This window comes from Notamacropus eugenii, chromosome 3, assembly GCF_028372415.1.
Source record: "Notamacropus eugenii isolate mMacEug1 chromosome 3, mMacEug1.pri_v2, whole genome shotgun sequence".
Taxonomy (NCBI): Eukaryota; Metazoa; Chordata; class Mammalia; order Diprotodontia; family Macropodidae; genus Notamacropus; species Notamacropus eugenii.
Genome location: NC_092874.1, coordinates 946543 through 969216, shown reverse-complemented (window position 1 = coordinate 969216; position 22674 = coordinate 946543). Strand labels below are relative to the sequence as shown.

Here is a 22674-nt window from a genome sequence, read left to right as displayed (position 1 = left end):
AACTAGAAGTAAACACTTTTAGGGAGAGACAAGGTCAAAAGAGAGAATAGAATAAATGCAGGGTAGGATAGAATGAAGGGAAATATGACTATTATGGAAGTCTTTCGCAAAACTACACATATGTAGCTTATATTGAATTGCTTACCTTCTCAGTAAGGATAGGTGAGGAGGAAGGAAGGGAGAGAAGCTGGAACTCAAAGTTTAAGGAATCAATGTTGAGAATTGTTTTTGCATGCAACTGGGAGATAAGAAATACAGGTAATGGGGTATAGAAATCTGTCTTGCCCTACAAGAAAAGAGAAAAGATGGGGATGGGTAAGGGAGAGGTGTGACAGAAGGAAGGGCAGATTTGGGGAAGGGATAATCAGAATGCATGGTGTTTTGTGGTGGAGGGAGGGGAGAGATGGGGAGAAAATTTGCAACTCAAAATTTTGTGGAAATGAATGTTGAAAACTAAAAATGAATAAACAAAACAAAGAAATCCTCCTCTGGACAATCCTCTCTAACCCCTGCAGGACTGTTATGCTCAAGAGAGAGGCACAAGAAGAAAAGAGGCAGGGGGCAAAATCTCCAAGGCAGTAACATAGAAGAACAAACTCCAAATAAGCACCACAGAAACTTTCATCCTATGAGGAATCTGGAGACTAAGAAGGAATAAATAAGGATAAAAGCCATGAGTCAAAGAATAAAAGTCTGGAATAGAAAGTGAAAAGAAATAGTAGGATCCAACAGAGGCATCGGTATTGTCAAGAAGACCCCTTCATCCAAAACTAAAGTTGAGTATAGTAGGGGATGATGTCAAGGGTCTGTGCAAGGGAAGAGTAGAGTATGAAAGAAAATGGAGGTGATGTCTAAAAAGAGGATGAAGGAAAGACACGTTTTAGGAAAAGGTACAAAAAATGAAATGAAGATGAAATAAAAAGTAACAAACCAACAATTAGAGGAAGGGGGTTTTACTTGACTATTTAACTGAGGGAACAAAGAGGGGAAGATTGAGATAATTGGACAGAAGAAAGAATAAGGAATTAATAAGTTAATCAAAACTCCAAAATGAAGGCAGGCATAAGGATGAGATTGAGCTTGGGAGTGAGGGGAAGAGAGCTATTGGGGATAATCTGCCAATTCAGGGGTAAAAAGAAATAATATGAGAAACAAATGGAGGAGAATATAAAGCTAACTCATAACTTTAAATGTGAGTGGGTTAAACAGTGGATAAGAAAACAAAACCCCACAATGTTTGGTTGCATACCTCTGAGTCCAGGAGCAGAAAGGAGACTCAGTTCTAACTTTTGGCCCCACACATACACTTGCAGCAGAACACCAGGGGAGGAGATCCAGACCAAAGGGGAGCCAGCATTTCAGTCACACTGAACCTGCAGACCCTCCTAGCAGGCTAATAGAATTTAACAGCAGTCTTTTGTATACTACTACTCCCAACTAAGGCCATGCTGACAGACACAAGCTTGGGTCAAAAACTTGCAGAGCTCAGACTAGGGTGGCAGTGGACAAACTTTTCGCTAGATCCCAATGCATTGGGAGCCCTGAAAACTTGCAGGCCCTTAGACTAAGCTGTGAAAACAGTAGAAAGACATAAAATGAGATAAACTCAAGCCAGATATCTGCCGCTAGAAGTGTGCAGAGCCTACCACTAACACAAAATCAAGAAGGAGGCTGGAAAAATGAGCAAACAGAAAAAGAACCCAACCATCAAAGGTTGTTATGGAGGAAAAGTAGCTCAAAGCACAACACAGCAAAAGACAGAGATTACAAAAGAGCTACAAGTAAACCTCAAAGGAAAACGCCATGTGGGCACAAGGACAAGAGTTCTTGGAGGAGTTAACGCAAGAATTAAAAAGAGAGAGAAGAAGCAAACTATGTGCCTCCAGAAAGAACTGGTACTGATGGAATGCACACTGCTCCATGCTATTTTTCACTTTCTTTTTCTTACTTTTTTCTTTTATTTGAGTCTTCAGAGTAACTAATACGGAAATGTTTTATATAATTGCACGTGTCTAACCCACATCTGATTGCTTCCTGACTCATGGAAGGGGGAGGGGAGGGAGGGATAGATTTTGGTACTCAAAACTTTAAGTAAAGATGTTAAGGAAAAAAGAGAGATAAAAGTGACTTTAAAGGCCAAATGAGAGGGGTAGTGGGAAAATAAGCGAGACATAAGGAAGAAACACGGAAAAAGAATGAATAGCACGGAAAGAGGGGCATAAAACTTCAATGAAGGAAGTAACGTTTTGTACATTTATCAAAATTATCTGGTACTGGCTAAGAAACAGAGTGGTGGATCAGTGCAGTAGCTTAGGGACACAAGACACAGCAGTCAGTGACTGTAGTAATCCACTGTCTGACAAATCCTAAGGCTCCAGTTTATGGGATAAGAATTCACTGTTTGACAAAAATGGCTGTGAAAGCTGGAAAATGGCATGACAAAAACTAGGTACAGACCAAAATCTTCTACCCTGTACCAAGATAAGGTCAAAATGGGTACATGATTTAGAAAGGCAAAGCAGAAAGACAGGAAACAATTTTTACAAGTGTTTCTAATCAAGGTCTCATCTCTAAAATATATAGAGAACTGAGTCAAATTCATAAGAATACAAGTCATTCCCCAATTGAGAAATGGTCAAAGGATGTGAACAGGGAATTTTCAGATGAAGAAATTAAAGTTATCTATAGTTATATGAAAAAATGCTCTAAATCACTATTGAGTAGAGAAATGCAAATTAAAATGTCTCTAAGGTATCATCTCACACCTATCAGAATGGCTAATATGACAGAAAAGGAAAATGATAAGTATCAGGGAAGAAGTGGGAAAATTAGGATACTAATGCATTGTTGGTAGAGTTATGAACTAATGCAATCATTCTGGAAAGCAAGGTAGAACTATACCCAAAGGGCAATCAAACTGTGTATACCCTTCGATCCAGAAGTGCCACTACTAACTCTGTATCCCAGACATCATAAAAAAAGGAAAATGACCTGTTTGTACAAAAATAGTTATTGCAGCTCTTTTTGTGATGGCAAATTGGAAATCGAGGTAATGTCAATCAGTTGGGGAGCAGCTGAACAAGTTGTGGTATATGAATGTGATGGAACACTATTGTGCTCTAAGAAATGATGAGCAAGTGAATTTCTGAAAAACCTGGAAAGATGTACATGAATTGATGCTGAGTGGAGTGAGCAGAACCAGAACGTTGTACATAGTAACAGCAGCAGCAACCCTGCGCAGTGATCAGCTATGAGGGACTTAGTTTTCAGCAATGCAGTGATTCAAGACCGTTCCAAAAGATTCATGATGGAAAATGCGATCCACCCACAGAGAAGGAAAACGGAGTCTGAATGCTGATCAAAGTTTACAATTTTCACTTTTTGGTGGCTTTTCCCTTTTGTCCTTCTCCTTCTTTTACAATATGACTAATGTGGAAATATGTTTCCATGACTGCACATGTATAACCTATGTCAGATTGCTTACTATCTTGGGGAAGGGAGATAGGAAGGAGGGAGGGAGAAAAAAATTGGAACTCAAATCTTATAAAACTTCAATGTTGAAAACTATCTTTACATGTAATTGTAAAAAAAATACTACTAAAAAGTTAAAATAAAGAAAATAACTCCTTGAAAATTACAATTGGACAAATGGAAGCTAATGACTCTATGACACAGGGGAAGTAATACAACAAACTCAAAAGACTGAAAAAACAGAAAAAAAATTGAACTGTCTCATTGGGAAAACAGCTGACCTGTAAAGCACATCCAAGAGAGATAATTTAAGAATCACTGGATTACCCGAAAGCCTCAGACAAAAAATCAATAACGTAGACATCATATTTTAAGAAGTCATAAAAGAAAACTTATAATTAGAGGGTAAAGTGGAAATTAAAAGAATGCGTAGGCCACTTTCTGAAAGAAATTCCCAAATAAAAACTCCAAGAAATATCATGGACAAAATTCAGAACTCTCAGTTCAAAGAGAAATACAGCAAATAGTGAGAAAGAAAGAATTCAGGTACTGAGGAGCCACAGTCAGGATCACACATAACTTCACATAGAAAGAAAAGGAGAGCTTAGAATATGCCATTCCAGAAGGAAAAGGAGCATGGGATTAAAACCAAGAAGAATTCCACAGGGTAAAATGACCTTCGATGAAACAGAACACTTTTAAGCTGTCCTGAGGAAAGGACCCGATCTGAGTAGAATGTATGATATACAAACACAGGAATCAAGAGAGGCATAAATACATAAATATGAGCAAACAATCATTAGAGACTAAATAAAGTTAAACTGTTTACATTCTTACATACGAAAATACATGTAATCTCTCATAACTTTACCGTCTTCAGGGTCATAGAGGGAGTCTAATTAAACAGAAAGCTTGGGAGTGATTCTGTTATGTTTTCATGATCTCAAAAAAATAAGAAATGGTGGCAAAAAAAGAAAAGCAAACAACTCAGCGCCCTGGGAGAAGAAGACTGGGAGAAATTATCTCCCACGAATGGGCTGTTCAAGGAGAAGTTTATGCAGTAAGGAGGGGGCAAAGACAGAGAATGAGGAACACCTGAATCTCACTCTCATCTGCACTGGTCAAAGAAGGGAGAATATACATATACACAGAGATGAGGACAGGAATACATCTTATGTAGAAAGATGGGAGGATAATAAGAAATGTAGATAAAGGGAGAAATTGAAAATGAACTCTTTTTTTCACTTAAGTCATAAGGACTTAAAAAATTTCCAATGGATTCTTGAGGCAAAATGCCTTCCACATCCAGAGAAAGAACTATGGAATTGGTTCGCAGATAGAAGCAGACCATTTCCTTTTGTATTATGTTTTGTTTTGTTTTATGGCTTCTCCCATTCATTTTAATTCTTCTATGCAACATGTATTTAAGAGGAATGTATGTGTAGAACCTATATAAGATTGTATGCTGTCCCAGGGAAGGAATGGGGAGGGAGGGGGGAATGAGAAGAAGGGAAGAGGAAAAATCTAAGATATATGGAAGTGACTGTCGAACACTGAAAAGAAATAAAATAATTTAATTTAAAAAATCAAGGACCATCAAGCAAATTGTGGTAAATGAATGTAATAAAACACTTACTGCTGTGTCTTAAGAAATGGTGAGTATGATGAATTCAGAAAAGTATGGGAAGACATAAGAACAGATGCAAAGTAATACAAGTAGAACAGGGAAAAGAATATATACAACGATTGCAATTTAAATGTAAAGAAGTCTAACAACAACAAATAAATGAATACTGGGTGAATATAATAACCAAGCATAATCCCCAAAATGAGATGTCAAAATGCACCTGCCCCACCTTGTTGAAGAACTGGGGGACTATGGGTATCGAAAATTGCCTATACTGTCAGACTTAGTTGAAATGCTTGTTGTCTTCCATGAACTGAAAATAAAATAAATGTGTAATACAAAAAAAAAATCCAAAATGAACTCTTAAAGAAGGCATGAGAAAGAGACTGAGAAGCAAGATAGCAGAGTAGAGGAACATTCAAGCCAAATTTTCCCAACATTATCCTAAAAACAACTTTAAAATAAGATGTTAAATTAAATTCTGGAACCGCATAGGCAACAGAAGATTGAGATAAGACATTTTTTCCAGGCCAAGACAGCTTAGGAGGTCAGAAGGAGAGGTGTGTGGCACTGCAGTAGGGGCTGGCCAGAAATGCAGCATGGCAGGAACACCACTTGTGGGCCTTGGAGTCTGCTACCACAACAGCAGCAGTAACAATTCCAGTAGCTCTTACCATCCAATGATGGCAAGGGAAACGTGCAACTGGCAGGAAAGAGATTAAAGGAGACTCCTGCGACAACAGAGGTTGCAGGACCAGTCACCACTTGGCAACTCCATTGCTCACTAACTAGCTCTGGGCTGCAGTTCCAGGGCAGAGAGGTGTGCTTGTTGGCTACAAAGGAGCAGGGACTCTAGGTCCAGGGTGGAGAGGAGAGTTAGCACTTATGGTTGCAAGGCAGCAGGGGGCCTTCCTAGATAAGGACCAGAATGTAAATTGGAAGAGCAGTGACTATACTTCTCCCAGGATCATACCAACTTGGAAGCACCAAAAACTAGCTGTGAGAATAGCAAAAAACAAAACTATACACCAATTTTACTAATGAATAATGATGCAAAAATTTTAAATAAAATATTAGCAAGGAGAATACAGCAACATATATCACAAAGATCACACACTATGATTATCACAAAGGCATACACTATGACAAGGTGGTATTTATATCAGAAACACAGGGCTCCTTCATCATTAGAAAAACTATAAGCCTAGATGACTATATCAATAGCCAAAATTATAATACTGTGATTATATCAATAGATGCAGAAAAAGCTTTCAGCAAAATCCAACACCCATTCCTATTTAAAACATTAGAAAACATAGGACTCAATGGAGCTTTCCTTAAAATTGTAAGTAGTGTCTTTGTAAAACCAAGAGCAAGCAGGATCTATAATTGGATAAACTAGAAGCCTTCCCAAAAAGATCAGAGATGAATGAAAAGAGATATGGTTCGTCCATTGTCACCATCATCATTCAATATTATACCAGTAATGCTGGTTATAATGACAAGAAAAGGCAACAATGAAACCAAATGATTCAGTCTTTGCAGATGATATGATGGTCACTTAAAAAAGTCTAGGGAAGCAACTGAAAAACTAGTTGTAACAATTAACAACTTTAGCAAAGTTGCAAGATATAAAATAAAACCACATGTTATTAGCAAGAAAACCCAACAGGAAGAGCTAGAATGTGAAAGTCTATTGAAAATAACTGCAGACAATATCAAATACTTGGGCGTCTACCTGCTAAGACAAACTCAAGGATTGCATGAACACAATTACAAAACATTTTTCCACACAAAAAAAGACAGATATAAACAATGGAGAAATATTCATTGCTCATGGGAAGGCTAAGCCAATATAATAAAAATGACAATTTTACTTAAATTATTTATTCAGCTGTACATCAATTTAACTACCAAGAACATTTTTTAGAGCTAAAAAATAATAATAAAATTTATCTGGAAGAGCAAAAGGTCAAGAATAACAAGGGAATTGATAAAAAAAAAAAGCAAAGGAAAGTGTCTTTATAGTAACAGATTTCAAACTACATTGCAAAGAAAACAATCTGGTATAGTATGGTGGTGGATCAGTGGAATAGATTAGGAACACAAAATACAGAAGTAAATCATGATAGTGACCTAGTGTTTGATAAACCCAAAGATTCAAGCTTTTGAGGCAAGAATTCATTGTTTGACAAAAATACTAGAAAAATTGGAAAGCAGTTTGGCAGAAATTAGGCATAGACTAACATCTCACAGTGTGAGACTCACACCATATACCAAGATAAGTTCAAAATGAGTACATGATTTAGACATAAAGGGTGATACCATAAGCAAATTAGGAGAGCATGGGGAAAAATTACTTGTCATACCTATAGTTAAGGGAATATTTTATGATCAAACAAGAAATAGAGGGAATCATGGGAGGTAAAATGGATAATTGTTATTATATGAAATTTAAAAGGTTTTCCATAAAATAGTGTAGCCAAATTGGGGGGGAGCAGGAAACGTTGGGAGTGGATTTTCTAACAAGTTTCTCTGATAAAGGCATCATTTCTAAAATACATAGGGAAATGAGCTAAGTTTATAAAAACCAAGAGTCATTTCTTAATTAATAAATAGTCAAAAGATTTTTTTCAGAAGAAGAAATCAAAGTTATCGATACACATATAAAAAATGCTTTAAGAGAAATGCCAACTAAAACAATTTTGAGGTATCACTCCATATCTATTTAATTAAATAACATGACAGAAAAGGAAAATTATAAATCCTACAGAGGGTGTGGAAAAATAGGGATAGTGATCCAACCATTCTGGAGAGCCATTTGGAACTATGACCACAGGGCTATAAAAATTATGCATTCCCTTTGGCCCAGAAATACTCCTACAAGGTCTGTATCCCAAAGAGATCAAAGGAAAAGGAAAAGGACCTAAATGTACAAAAATATTTATAGCAGCTTTTTTATGGTGGCAAAGAATTGGAAATTGAGGAGATGTCCATGAATCGGGGAATGATTCAACAAGTTGTGGTAAATGATTGTGATAGAATACTATTGTGTTATAAGGAATGACAAGGGGGAGGGTGGTTCAGAAAAACCTGGGAAGATTTACATGAAATTATGCAAAGTGAAGTAAGCAAAATAAGAAGAACTTTGCACACAGTAAAAGCAATTTTGAAATGATCATCAACTGTGAAAGACAACTACTCTGATCAATACAGTTATCCACAATAATTCCAAAGGACTCATGATAAAAAATGTTATCTACCTCCAGAGAGAGAACTGATGAACTCAACAGAAAAACTGAAGTGTATTTTTCTTCACTTTTAAAATTTTTCTTGTTTTTTCCCCCAACAAAACTAACATGGAAATATGTTTTGAATGACTTCACATGTAAAGAAAAAAGAAGAAGATGTGATTAAAAGAAGAAAGGGAAATTTTAAGAAAATTGGATAGAGGAAAATACTGTTAATCATCATAATTGTGAATGTGAATAGGATGGATTCAATGATTTAGAAGAGTATAGTAGAATGACTGGGAAGCCAGAATCCAATAATATTATTTAGAAGAAGCACACTTGAAACAGAAAGATATCCACAGAGTTAAAATAAAAGGATAGAGGAGAATCTATGATGCTTAAACCAAAGGGAAAAAAATCAGGGATAGTAATAATGATCTCAGACACAGAAGTACCATAAATGATGAATTAATGTAAATATTAAACCTATATGTGCCAAATGGAAAAGCATCTAAATTCTTAAAGAAAAACGTGAATGAATTACAAGAAGAAACAGACAATAAAACCAAAGTTGTGATGACCTCAATTTACCCTTTCTCAGACAGAGAAAAATCTAATAAAAAACAAAAGAAATGTGAAGGACCTGAATAGAATTTTAAGAAAGGTTAAATTGAATGGGAATAGAAAAGAGTGTACCTATTTCTTAACCATGTATGACACTTTCACAATAAGTGACCATGTATTAGGGCATGAAAAACCTCACAACCAAACGCAGAAAAGCAGAAATATTACATGTATCTATTTCCAATTTTATTGCAATAAAATTACATTCAATAAAATACTTTTAAAATAATGATTAAATATCAATTAGAAACTAAATAACAATCCTAAAGAGTGAATGGGTCGGGAAACAAATCATAGAATTAATCAATATTTTCATTAAAGAGAATGATTACAACAACACAATATTAGTGGGAGTCATCCAAAGTAACATTTAGGAAGAAATTTATACCACTAAACACTTTAATAAAGAAAAATGAGAAAGAACGGATCAACAAATTGGTAACAAAACTAAAAATATTACAAGAAAACTAATTAAGAACCTCTAATTAAATACCAAAATAGAAGTGTTGAAAGTGAAGGGAGAAAATTGAAAGTTTTAAAACAAGTGAACTAATAAAACTAGGACCTGTTTTTAAAAAGCAAATAATAAAACATATAAACTACTGACTAGTTTGATTAAAATAACAACAAAGAGGGTGGAGCCAAGATTGTGGAGTAGAAAGATGCATATACTCTAGCACTTCCCCCACAGCCCACAAAATACCTGTAAAAATGACTCACAACAAATTCTAGAGCAGTAGAAGCCACAGAACAACAGAGTGAAAGAGATTTCCAGCCAAAAGTAACCTGGAAGGCAGACAGGAAAGGTCTCGCCCATGGGACACTGAGCCAAGCAGAGCCCATCCCTGGCTGCATGCATGGGGAGGAACAGGACCAGAACAAGCCTCTGGGGCAGAATTCTCAGCAGGGAGGGTCCCAGATCCCTCAACCCACAAGCAACAAAGAAATCTTCAAATGTCAGTGTGGGAGGGCTTTCCCAGCTGGGTGAGAGGGGAGCCCTCAGTGGTGGCCCCGCCCCTGCCTAAAATTCCTCGGGGAAAGGAGCAGCTGATCTGAATCTCAGCCCTGAGCATGGTCCTGGGGGGAGAGGGGGAAGAGCACTGGGATCCTCCTCTTGACATAGGATTCAGAAGTCAAGTAACTGGCTAAGAAAATGCCCAAAAAAAGGGAAAAAAAATAAGACCATACAATGTTACTTTCTTGGTGAACAGGTGTCTCCTTCCATTCTTTTGGATGAGAAAGAACAATGGATACTGTCAGAGGAAGTCAAGGCTTCTGCCTTCAGTACCTCCAAAATGAATATGAAATAGGCTCAGGCCATAGAAAAGCTTGAAAAGTGAGTCAGTAGCTTGCTAAAGGAGAATCAAAAAAATGCTGAGGAACATAATACCTTTAAAAGAAGCAAACTCAATTGGCAAAAGAAGTCCAAAAAGCCAATGAGGAGAAGGAGGCTTTAAAAAGCAGAATTAGCCAAATGGAAAAGGAGGTTCAAAAACTCACTGAATAAAATAGTTCTTTAATAATGACAGTGGAGTTCAGGGAAGCTAATGACTATACAATAAACTAAGAAGTTACAAAACAAAACCAAAAGATTGAAAAAATAGAAAATAATGTGAAACATCTCATTGGAAAAACAACCGACCTAGAAAATAGATCTAGGAGAGACAATTTAAAAATTATAGGACTACCTGAAAGCCATGATCAAAAAAAGAACCTAAACATTATCCTTTATGAAATTATCAAGGAATACTGCCCTGATATTCTACAACCAGAGGGCAAAATAGATTTTGAAAGAATCCACCTATCACCTCCTGAAAGAGATCCAAAAAGAGAAACTCCTAGGAACAGTGTAGCCAAATTCCAGAGTTCCCATGTCAAGGAGAAAATATTGCAAGCAACTAGAAAGAAACAATTTGAGTATTGTGAAAATATAATCAGGATAACACAAGATCTGGAAGCTTCTACATTAAGGGATCGAAAGGCTTAGAATATGATATTCCAGAAGTCAAAGGAACTGGGATTAAAACCAAGAATCACCTACCCAGCAAAACTGAGTATAATATTTCAAGGGAAAAATAGTCATTCAATGATATAGAGGACTTCCAAGCATTCATGATGAAAAGACCAGAACTGAATAGAAAATTTGACTTTCAAACACAAGAATCAAGAGAAGCATGAAAAGGTAAACAGGAAAGAGAAATCATAAAGGACTTTCTAAAGCTGAATGGTTTACCTTCCTACGTGGAAAGATAATATTTGTAACTCTTGAGACTTTTCTCAGTTTTTGGGTAGGAGAAGGGATTACACACACACACACACACACACACACACACACACACACACACACACACACACATAGAAAAAGAGGACAAGTTGAGTTGAATCAGAAGGGATGATATCCATAAAAAAATAAAACAAAATTAAGGGGTGAGAGAGAAAAATATTGGGAGGAGAAATGGAACGGGGCAGACTATCATTCATAAAAGAGATAAGAAAAATCTTTTTCAATGGAGGAATAAAGGGAGGAGGTGAGAGCGGAAAAGAGAAGCTTACTCTCTTGACATATAGCTTAAGGAGGGAATAAAATGATCACTAAATTTGGTATGAAAATCTATCTTACACTACAGGAAAGTAGGGGAAAAGGGGACAAGTGGGGTGAGAGGGTTGATAGAAGGGAGGGCAAATGGGAAAATGGAGTAACTAGAAATAAACACTTTTTGGAAGGGACAAGGTCAAATGAGAGAATAGAAAAAAGGGGGGTATAGAGTAGGATGAAGGGCAATATAGTTAGTCTTGCACAACATGACTATTATGGAAGTCTTTTGCAAAATGACACATATATAGCCTGCTATGGATTGCTTGCCTTCTCAGTAGAGATGGGTGGGGAGGGAGGGAGGGAGAGAAGTTGGAATTCAAAGTATTAGAAAAGAATGTTGAGAATTATTATTATATATAACTGGGAAATAAGAAATACAGGTAATGGGGTATAGAAATTTATCTTGCCCTACAAGGAAAGAAAGAAGATGGGGATAAGGGAAGGGTGGAGTGTGATAGAAGAGAGGACACATTGAGGGAAGGGATAATCACAATGCAAGGCATTATGGGGTGGGGAGAGGAGAGAGATGGGGAGAAAAGTTGGAACTCAAAATTTTGTGGAAATGAATGTCAAAATCTAAAAAAAAATAAGTAAAGATATTTTATTAAAAAATAACAACAAAAATAACAACAGCAAATTACCAGTATCAAAAATTAAAAGGGTGAATTCACAACCAATGCAGAAGCTATTGTTAGGAGCTATCCAACTACGTGCCAATGCAACCAACGATCTAAGTGAAATGGATGAATATTTACAGAAGTACAAATTGTCCAAAATAACCAAATCAAAAAATAAAATACTCAAATAACCCTGTCTTAGAAAAAGAAATTGAACAAATCACAAATGAATTTTCAAAGCAGGGGTGGGGAGTAACCAGGACTAGATGGATTTACCAAATAGTAGCAAATTCCATCCAACATTTATAGACCAACTACTCCAATACTACACATACTGTTAGGGGAAAAATGGGTAAATAAAGAGTTCTACTAAATTCATTCTACAACACAAATATAATCTTGATACCTAAACCAGAGAGAGCCAGCACAGAAAAGAAAATTACAGATCAACTTCCTGATTAATATTGATACAAAATTTTAAATAAAATATTATCATGGAGACTACAGTAATATTTCACAAAAATCATACACAATGACCAGGCTGAATTTATACCAAAAATGAACAGCTGATTCAATAGAAGGAAAACTATAAACATAATTGACCACATTGATAACAAAAACAACAAAAATCATATTTTTTCAATAGTTGAAGAAAAAGATTTTGAGAAACTACAAAATATATTCCTGCTAAAAACACTATAAATAGATCCTTCCTAAATATGATAAATAGTACCTATCTAAAACCCAAAGCCAGCATTATCTCTAAGCCTTTTCAGTACGATCAGGGATAAAACAAGGATGTCCTTTTTCACCATGATGATTCAGTATTGTACTAGAAATGCTAGCTATAGTACTATAGTAACATGACAAAAATAATAAATTGAAAGAAGTATAGAAAAAGAGGAGAGAAAACTAACAAATTTTAGAGATTACATGATGACTTATTTAGAGAAATGTAGAGAGCTAACTAAAAACTAATTGAAACAATTAACAACTGCAGCAAAGTTGCAGGTTAGAAAGAGAAATTTAACTTAAAATAAATACAGACAATATAATATATTTGATAATTTGCCTGCCAAGACACACACAGGAACTATATGAACACAAATACAAAATGCTAGTCATACAAATAAAAACATATCTGAATAATTGGAAAAATATGAACTTTTCATTGGAAGGCCATGCCAATATAACAAAAAAAATTACTACTGCCTAAATTAATATACTTACTCGGTACCATACCAATCAAGCTACCAAAGTATTACTTTAGAGAACTGGAAAATTATTTTCACAAAATCCATGTTAGGGAATAAAAAGTCAAGAATAGCAAAGGAATCCATGATAAATGGGAAAGAAGGGAATCTCATAGTGCCAATGTGTTACACTGTACTACAGTGTCACAATCTGTACTACAACTGTAGTACAAAGTCACAATCATCAAAAATAATTTGGTACTAGCTAAGAAGTGTAGAGGTCGATCAGTGACATAGTGCAGGTACACAGCAAACAGAAGTCAATTAATATTGTAATCTAGGTTTCAATAAAACAGAGATCTTAGCTGTTGGAAAAAGAATTCACTATTTGACGAAAACTATTGAGAAAACTAGAAAGTAGTATATCAAATACTTGATATAGACCAACATCTCACACCTTATACCAAGATAAGTTCTGAATGGGTGCATGACTTAGACTTAGAATGTGACATCACAAGCAAATTAGGGGGCCTCTATAAAATTACTGGTCTGATCTATGGATAGGGGGAAAGTTCGTGATGAATCAAAGAGAGAAAGCATTTCACACAAAGTAAAATGGGAAATTTTGTTGACATAAAATTAAGAAGTTTTTGCACAAACAGAACCAGGTAAAATTAGAAGAAAAATAGAAAACTGAAGCAAAGTCTTTGCACCAAGTTTATCTGATAAAGGTCTCATTTCTGAGATTTATAGGGAATGAAGTCAAATTTGTAAGAATAAAATTCATTTTCTCAATAATTAAATTGCCAAAAGATGTGAATAGGCAGTTTTCAGAGGAAAAAAATACGGTTATGAACAGTCATATTAAAAAATGCACTAACTCGCTAATACTTAGAGAAATGAAGATTAAAACAACTCTGAGGTCCCATCTCAAACCCATCACATCAGCAAACTTAACAAAAAAGGAAAATGAAAAATGCTGGGAAGGACATGGAGGATCATGTCCATAAATACACTATTGGGCTAGGAGTGAACTGGACCATCTATCTGTTCAAGAAAGCAATTTGGAACCGTGTCCCAAAAGCTTGTAGACTGTTCAAACAATACCACTAGTAGAAAGATCAAAGGAAAAAAAGGATCTGTGTAATTATAGTGGCTCTTTTTGTGGTGGCAAAGAAGGGGCCACCATCAATTGGGGAGTAGCTGAACAAATTATGATATGTGAAGGTGATGGAACACTGTTATACTGTAAGAAATAATAAAAGTGATAGTTTCAGAAAAACTTGGGAAGACTTATATGAGTTGATGCAGAGAGAAGTGAGCAGATCCAGGAGAATAATTTTTCCAATAATAACAATAGTGTAAAGAGAATAATTGAATGACTCTGCTCAACACAATGAGTGTCACAGTTCCAAAGAACGAAGCCTGCTGCCCATCCACCTCCAGAAAGAGAGATGATAGTGGCAGACTGCAGAATGAAGCATGGGTTCTTTTCTTTCTTTTCTGGTACATGGCTAATGAATAAATGTGTTTTGCTTGACTATTTATATTTGTGACAGTTTTTTTTCTTACCTTCTCAATGTGGGGTGGAGGGCAGGAGGAGGTGGGAAAGGAGAGAATTAAAAACTGAAAATAAAATAAAATTCAACTTCTAAACCCAATAATACAGCATTTCACAGGATTAGAAAGGCTAAAAGTTTAAAAGGTAGATTTTTAAAGCTTGATTTTTAGTCTTTATGCTAATGAGTTATTTCAAGAAAAATCCCCATTGAGGTGGGGTGGAGCATGCAAGATTCCCAAGGAATGGACAGTTTCATGGAGTGAAATGTCTTCAGTGAGAGCCATCATGAAGTGACTGTTCTAGCACTTACCAAGGAATTGGAATAAGGAAACACTATAGCACATATAAAGGTCCTCCTGAAGACTCATTTATTTCACAAAGACAGGCTAGGATAATGCATGTTACAGAACTAACATGGACATGAATCTTTGCCCTTAGGACAAGATTACCCGGTCTTTCTTTGAGACAGGTACTTGAAGTAAAAGTAGCTGTCATGATAAGAAATACCAGGAATGCAGGTTCAATATAAGGAAAACTATCAGCATAACTGACCATATCAAACAGAATCAATCCAACAGAAATCCAACAGAAATCATATTATTATCTCAATAGATGCAGAAAAAACTTTTGACAAAATACAGAACTCATTCTATTAAAAACACTAGAGAGCACAGGAATAAATGAAGTCTTCTTTAAAATGATAGGTCATAATCTTTCTAAAACCATCAGCAAGTATTATCTGTAATGGGGATAAACTAGAAGGCTTCTCAATAAGGAAACCCATTAGAGCCACTATATTAAATATGGTGCTAGAAATGTTAGCATTAGCAATGAGAGAAGAAAAAGAAATCAAAGGGATTAGAATAGACAATAAGGAAACAAAACTATCACTCTTTGCAGACAAAACACAGGTATACTTAGAGAATCCTAAAGATTCAACTAAAGAACTACTTGAATTAACAACTTTAGCAACGTTGTAGGATATAAAATAAACCCACATAAATCATCAGCATTTCTATATATGACCAACAAAGCCTAGCAGCAAGACATAGAAACAGAAATTCCATTTAAAATAACTGTAGACAATATTAAATACTTGAGAGTCCATCTGCCAAGATAAAACCAGCAACTATATGAACACAATTACAAAATATTTTTCATACAAATAAAGTCAGATCTAAACAACCAGAAAATATTAATTGCTTTTGGGCAGACCAAACCAATATAAGAAAAATGACAATTCAACCTATATTAATCCATTTATTCAGTGCCATACCAATCAAACTATGAAAAATATTTTATGGAGCCAGAAAAAAATGGGAACAAAATTCATCTGGAAGAACAAAAGTTCAAGGTTATTAAGGGAATCAATGAAAAAAAATGTGAAAGAAAGTGTTCTAGCCATACCAAATCTCAAACTGTATTGCAAAGTGGTAATTATTGAAACAATCTGGTACTGCCTAAGAAATAGAATGGTGGATCAGTGGAATAGATTAGATGTAAATTACCATAGTAATCCTGTATATGTTAAACCCAAAGATCCAAGTTTTTGGAACAAAAACTCATTATTTGACAAAAACTGCTGGGAAAACTGGGAAACAGTATGGCAGAAAGTAGGTACACGCCAACATCTCACACCATATACCAAGAGAAGCTCAAAATGATGACATGATTTACACATAAACAGTGACACCATAAGTAAATTAAGATAGCATGAAATAGTTTATCTGTCAGATTTTTGCATAAGGGAAGAATTTAGACCAAAGAAGATATAGAAAGCATTACAAAATGTAAAACAGATAATTTTGATTATATAAAATTTGAAAGTTTTTACACAAACAAAACCAAAGCAACAAAAATTATAAGGAAAACAGAAAACTGGGGGAAATTTTTTGCAACAAGCATCTCTGATAAAGATTTCATTTTCCAAACATATAGAGAACTGAGTTAAACTTATAAAAAATACAAGTCATTTCCCAAATGAAAAAAGGTCAGAGGATATGAACAGACAGTTTTCATACAAAGAAATCAAAGCTAACTATAGTCATATGAAAAAAATTATCCAAATCACTACTAATCAGAGAAATGCAAATTAAAAGAATTCTTTTTTTAAATCACCTCACACCTATCAAAGTGGTTAATGTGACAAAAAAGGAAAATGTTGGATGTTGAACTGGATGTGGGAAAACTGGGACACTAATATACTGTTGGTGGAGTTGTGGACTGATCCAATCATTCTGAAGAGCAATTTGGAACCATGCCCAAAGGGCTATAAAAATGTGCATACCCTTTGACCCAACGATACCACTGCTAGGTCTACACCCAAAGAAATCATTAAAAAAGAGAAAAGGTCCTATTTGTACAAATATATTTATAGCAGCTCTTTTGGTGGTGGCTAAGAACTGAAAATTAAAGGGATGCCCATCAATTGAGGAAAGGTTAAAGAAGCTGGGTATACAACTATAATGGAATATTATTGTGCTATAAGAAATGGCAAGCAGGATGGTTTCAGAAACACCTGGAAAGGCTTACATGAACTGAAGCAGAGTGAAGTGAGCAGAATCAAGAAAACACTGTACACAGTAACAGGAACATTGTACTTTGACCAACTATGAATGACTTAGCTATTCTCAGCGATACAAAGATCCAAGACAATCCCAAGAGACTAATGATGGTGCGGAGAAAAAACTGATATTGACTGAATACAGACTGAAGTGTGCTATTTTTCATTTTTTTCTTTCATTTTTTTCTTTTATTAGAGTCTCCTTGTACAAAATAACTAATATGGAAATGTTTCACATAATTACAAAAAAAAGTGTGGTTACTGACTGGAAAGGAGTGAGCTTTGTTGAGATCCCTTCCTTAGAGTTGTGTAACATAAAAAACCCCTTTAAACTTGTAACAGCAGACAACTTCCATCCCAGTAGGTACCACTAATTGCAAGAATTAGGTGGGACCTTAGAGGTCATTTCGCGCCATTCCCTCATTACACAGATGAGGAAACAGACCCAGACAGTGGAGGTAAGACCTGCCTCAGTCCACTAGGACCCCTGGCTCCTCGGTCCTTCCTCCTCCATTAGAGAAGGGCCACGTCATTCTTCATTCAGCCCACGTTTCTGGGAATGGGACACATCTTCCAATCTCTTGTCCTGCCTCAAGCTTTGTATTCAGGGCCGCTTTGGCTAAACCATGACCTGGGACCTCCAGTGGACACTGAAGTTTCAGGCACAGGGTGGGAATCCTGGGGCCCAGAACATAGCCCATCTGAACCTCTGAGCACCTCTCCCACCATATCTACTGCAGCTCCCTATTAGTGACCCCAGGGACAGACACAAGGGAGTTGTTAAAGCAATCCACAGAACTGGAAGATGCAGGATGCTGGTGGGACACCACTGGTCTGCACTGAAATGTCAGTGCTCTAGACTCACTCATTCTGAGATCTGGATCTCAGTCTCAGGAGAAAACCTGGGGGAAGCAGGAAAAGAGGAAGCCTAAATCACCTGCGCTTGTTTCCTGGACCAGAGAAGATGCAGAGCAGTCTTCAAAGGGAGATCCCATGGACTGCAGCCAACTAACACAGCTGAACTCTGGGTTCAGAACCAGGAAAAATGAGAGTACAAATCCTGCCTCAGACACTAGCTGTGGGACCCTGGTCAAGTCACGTACCTCCTCACTTTGCCTATCTGTAAATGGGGATAACAATAAGCCCCTATCTTCCTGGACTGTTGTGAGAAGGAAAGAGATTACATGGGTAAAGCACTTTGTAAGCCTTAAGGTTCTCAATCAATGTCACCAATAGTGATTATCTGTTCAGCCTGGCTTCAGGGGAAGAACCAGGAACAGTCTGGGAGGAAGCTGAAGAGAAAGAGGGGCATCAGGACAGAGACAGGCAGAGCCAGAAAAGCCCATCCCCCAGACCTGCGACCCTGCACAAGGACAAGGCCAGTCTCACTCTGTCCCAGCTCCCCCAGGAACCTCAGTTCTTTCTTCTGGCCTATGAGAAGAATCCTGCCCCACCTTCTTGGACCTGGCCTCTAAAGAAATACAAGACAAGCTGTCCCAAGTCCCTGCTCAGGCTATTGCCCCTCAGTGACCGGGTGCTGGTAATGGCTTCTTCCCACAGCCTCCCCTGTGCAAGGTGATTTCATCCAGAGCTTTGGATGTTGAATCTGGTACCTGGTCAAGATGAGAAGAAGGCCATTTCCCCATTGGGCCAAGGCAGGCAGCAAGGGGACATCCTAACATGATCACCAGGAACAGAGGCACAAGTGGATAGGAATGAATTTCAAAGAAGCCAAGAGTAGTTTGACACCCTACCCCAGGTTTCCTCAGGGGCCATTCTAAAGGCTCTTTAGCACTATTTGGCCTTCCTTCCTTCCTTCCTTCCTTCCTTCCTTCCTTCCTTCCTTCCTTCCTTCCTTTTCTCCTTGTTTTTATGCCAGTTATTTCCAGATGTGGACCTACCCTAACAAGCCTTCCATAGTGACAAATTAAGAGCAATTTGACAATACCAAGAGACTTCTGTGTGACAGAGTATACGACATTCCACGCCCACAGTCCCCCACCTCCCCAACCATAGGAAGGATGGACGCTTCTTGTTTCTTCTCACAGGAGAAGACTTGTCACCCTGATAACACAGAGTGCTGTTTCATGGAATTGATCTTCCATTTTCATGCTTCCTTCACTGTGTCAAGCTCTGCTCATCCTTTTTCTTTTCATTCATATCTTTCCACAACCAATAATGCATTCTTACTAAGGGTCTGGGAGCTGAGGACCAGCCACGGGAGCACATGGGTGCTCACAACTAACACATGAGCAAGGAGGGCCCTTTCAAATGGTATCACTCTATTTCTGCCCATGAAATGAGCACAGAGGAACAAGGCCAGGGGAAAATCAGCTCCTAGAAGCAATGGGGATGGCTTCACTCTCTTGAGGTCACCTTATGCACAGGGAAGGGCCATGGATGCAAATTTCTGCTGCTAACTCCCTGAGTCACCTTGAAGACATCACTTGACTGTCTTTGTGCCTCAACTTCCTTATCTGTATCATGAGAGGACACAGCCAGAGGATTTCTAAGGTTCCCTCCACCTCTCTAACCAGTGACGGGAAGTGCCCAAGTCGAGTATAAATGACCCCTGACTTGGGAAACTAGAACCGGACTTCTGATTCAGGTCTGGGTTGGACCAGGAGAGCTCTGAGGGCCCCTAAGTCTCAGAGTCAAAGTCACATGACTTTTCCTGGCCAACATGATAGGCTCAATAAAATGATCTCTGAAACTGTCCTGAGGATCACTGCTTAGAGAGGTGGAGAGACTCTTCAAACGTAGTGAATATGACCTGAACTCCATGCCTAACCAGACCAGGGTACAAACGTCTCTGGTTTTTCTGCTGTCCTGCTACCTTCGTGACTCAGCCTGAAGTCCAACATTAAAATCCCCAGGGTTCCACTGGAGGTCTAGCCACTGGGTCCCTACTTTCATTTCTTGAGTCCAAATGTAAAACTTCCTTTTTCCTTGTTAAAGGGCATCATTTTAGATCCTGTCTAGCCTGTTGGACTCCAATCTACTCACCAGACTGCCCAGCTTGGTGCTGTCCAATGTGACTAGTATTCCAACTATGCTACATCCAAGATGTTGACAAAAATGCTGAGCAGAGCAGGGCCAAATGCTGACCTTTAGGGAGGGCCACTAAGACCTCCTTTCATGATACCAACAAACCATCCACTCTAATCCTTGAACTAGTTCTGAATGTCCCTGACAGAGCTGTCATGCAGCCCACCAGAAGTCTCTCTGTTAGTCTTGCTAACAAGGATATATTGAGTGACACCATGAAATGACCTGCTGTAACCCTTTGACCATTACCAGGCTTGAAAAGAAATGAGGTCGAATGCAAAGGAAATCAGACAGTGGATTTCAAAGAAATTGTTTCCGCTCAGCTGATGCTTTTACTTGCCTTTCTTCCTCTTCATGGAGCAGGTTGGCAGATGAGGGCATAGCCTGAAAACCCTACCCAGGTTCTCTGAATTTAGCACTGGGCAAGCACTGGCTGAAGATAGCTGACCAACTGGAGCCCCCTCCCCCACCCCATTTCCCAGCCAGAACTCTGCCTAATGGCTTCTGAAATACATTCACAAGGCTGGTCTCTTGGGCTTACTCTGAGGGTCGAAGCTCGTCTAAGGTTCTGCTTCTGCTGTGGAAATGGCCCAAGACAGGGATGGGAAGAAGAAAGACAGAGGGAACCTTGACGCACTCATACCTAGACTGCCAAGGAAAGGGGCCTTCTTCTCATGACAAGACGTCAGCGACTTGGGACCGAGGGGGAAAGACTGGTGGCTAAAGACAAGCTCAGTGAGAGAATCTCTATCCTTTTCTGGAAGAAACGAACCAAGATGGGGAGAGGGAGCCCAAGGAGGCGAGTTCTTTGTCCCACGAGGATTCCAAGCAGGAATTCTGAGGGGACCCTTCTGTTTGCGCTTGCGATGAGTCTCCCCAAAAGCACAGCGGATTCATTCTCACACCTTTGCGGTGCTCTCCCCCAACTCTGAGTCATGAGACCCTGGCTGTGGGGGAAGGGCCCAGCCCCGAGATCATCCGTAGACTTCTAGTTCACACCTTCAGGGTACCCTCCTGCAAGTGCGGGAGGATGATGGAGCTAAGAGCACGGAGACGTGGGGGGTGGGAGCAAGGCCAAGAGGTAACTGGAGGTCAGGGGCAGAGAGGACAACCCCTCCCCCGACCTTGCCCAAGACTAGGTTGCTTTTTTTGTTTTTGTTTTTTTAACCTCGAAGAGGAAAAATGCTCCCACATCCCCGGGGAGAGGGAGTGTACAAAGCAGCTGGCCGGCCCTGCCCTAGCGAGGGCGTGGCAAGGGCGTGGGCTTGCGCTGCAGCATCCCATGGCCTCCAGGGCAGCTCAGCTCTCTGGGCTCTGGCTTGGTTGGAGACGTCCCCCTCCCTCAGGGCCGGGGAATAAGGGATTGTTTGGGGAGGGCGCGCGCGGACTTCCCTGGCCTGCTCACTCTTCCCGGGAGCTGGGGGGAAGGGAGGCGGTAAAGGGGGTTGCTCCCCATCCCCCATCTCCCATCATCTCCCATCTCCCATTCCCCGGTTCTGCCTTCGCGCTGGTCCCCCACTCCGGCTGCCCTTGGGCCCAAGGGAAGCGCGTCACGGTCTCGGTCAGGGGCGCGGGGGCTGGTTACCTGGCACTGCAGCAGCTGGGGCTAAGGACCCGGGCCTCTGGGATGAGCTCAGGCAGTGGCGGCTGCGGCGGTGATGGCAGAAGGGAGGAAGGAGGATGGAGGAGGCAGGAGGGAGGAGCCCGAGCCCGTCGGCAGCTGCCACAGTCCAGCTTGGTCGGTCCTCGGCCTCTGCGCAGCGCTCCGAAGCAGTGGATTGACGGACAGACTGCCTGGCTGGCTGGCGGTGCTGCGGTGCTGTGTCACGGCTGGGGACCCTCCCACCCCCATCACCTCCGGCTCCTCCCCGCCCCTGAGCTCCTCCCCAAACCGCCCCAGCGTCCCCTCCCCCATCCCGGCACTAACCCGAACCCAGACCCTGACCCAGGCTGGTAGACTTGGGGCTGCGCAGGACCCGAGGGGCTATCCGGTGAATTTAACAGAGGAGGAAACTGAGGCCCATGCAGGTGAAAGGAGTTGGTCAGGGTTATACATAGCAAAGGTGGCACGGGAACCCACAACCCCCTACTCTAAGTCTCTGCAAGACCCCTCCTGGTTAGCCTCTTGGGGCAGCCTCCCC

General features: G+C 39.2%; 1 protein-coding gene across 1 annotated transcript in view; it reads right to left on the bottom strand.

Moving 5' to 3' along the window:
• Nucleotides 1-22363, bottom strand: part of DYNC1I1 (dynein cytoplasmic 1 intermediate chain 1) — a 171561-nt gene extending 149198 nt beyond the window's left edge. Inside the window, exon 1 of the mRNA XM_072650748.1 lies at nucleotides 22119-22363. The gene's annotated coding sequence lies outside the window, so the exon portion shown is untranslated. The remainder of the gene's footprint in view (nucleotides 1-22118) is intronic.
• Nucleotides 22364-22674: the final 311 nt, after the last annotated feature.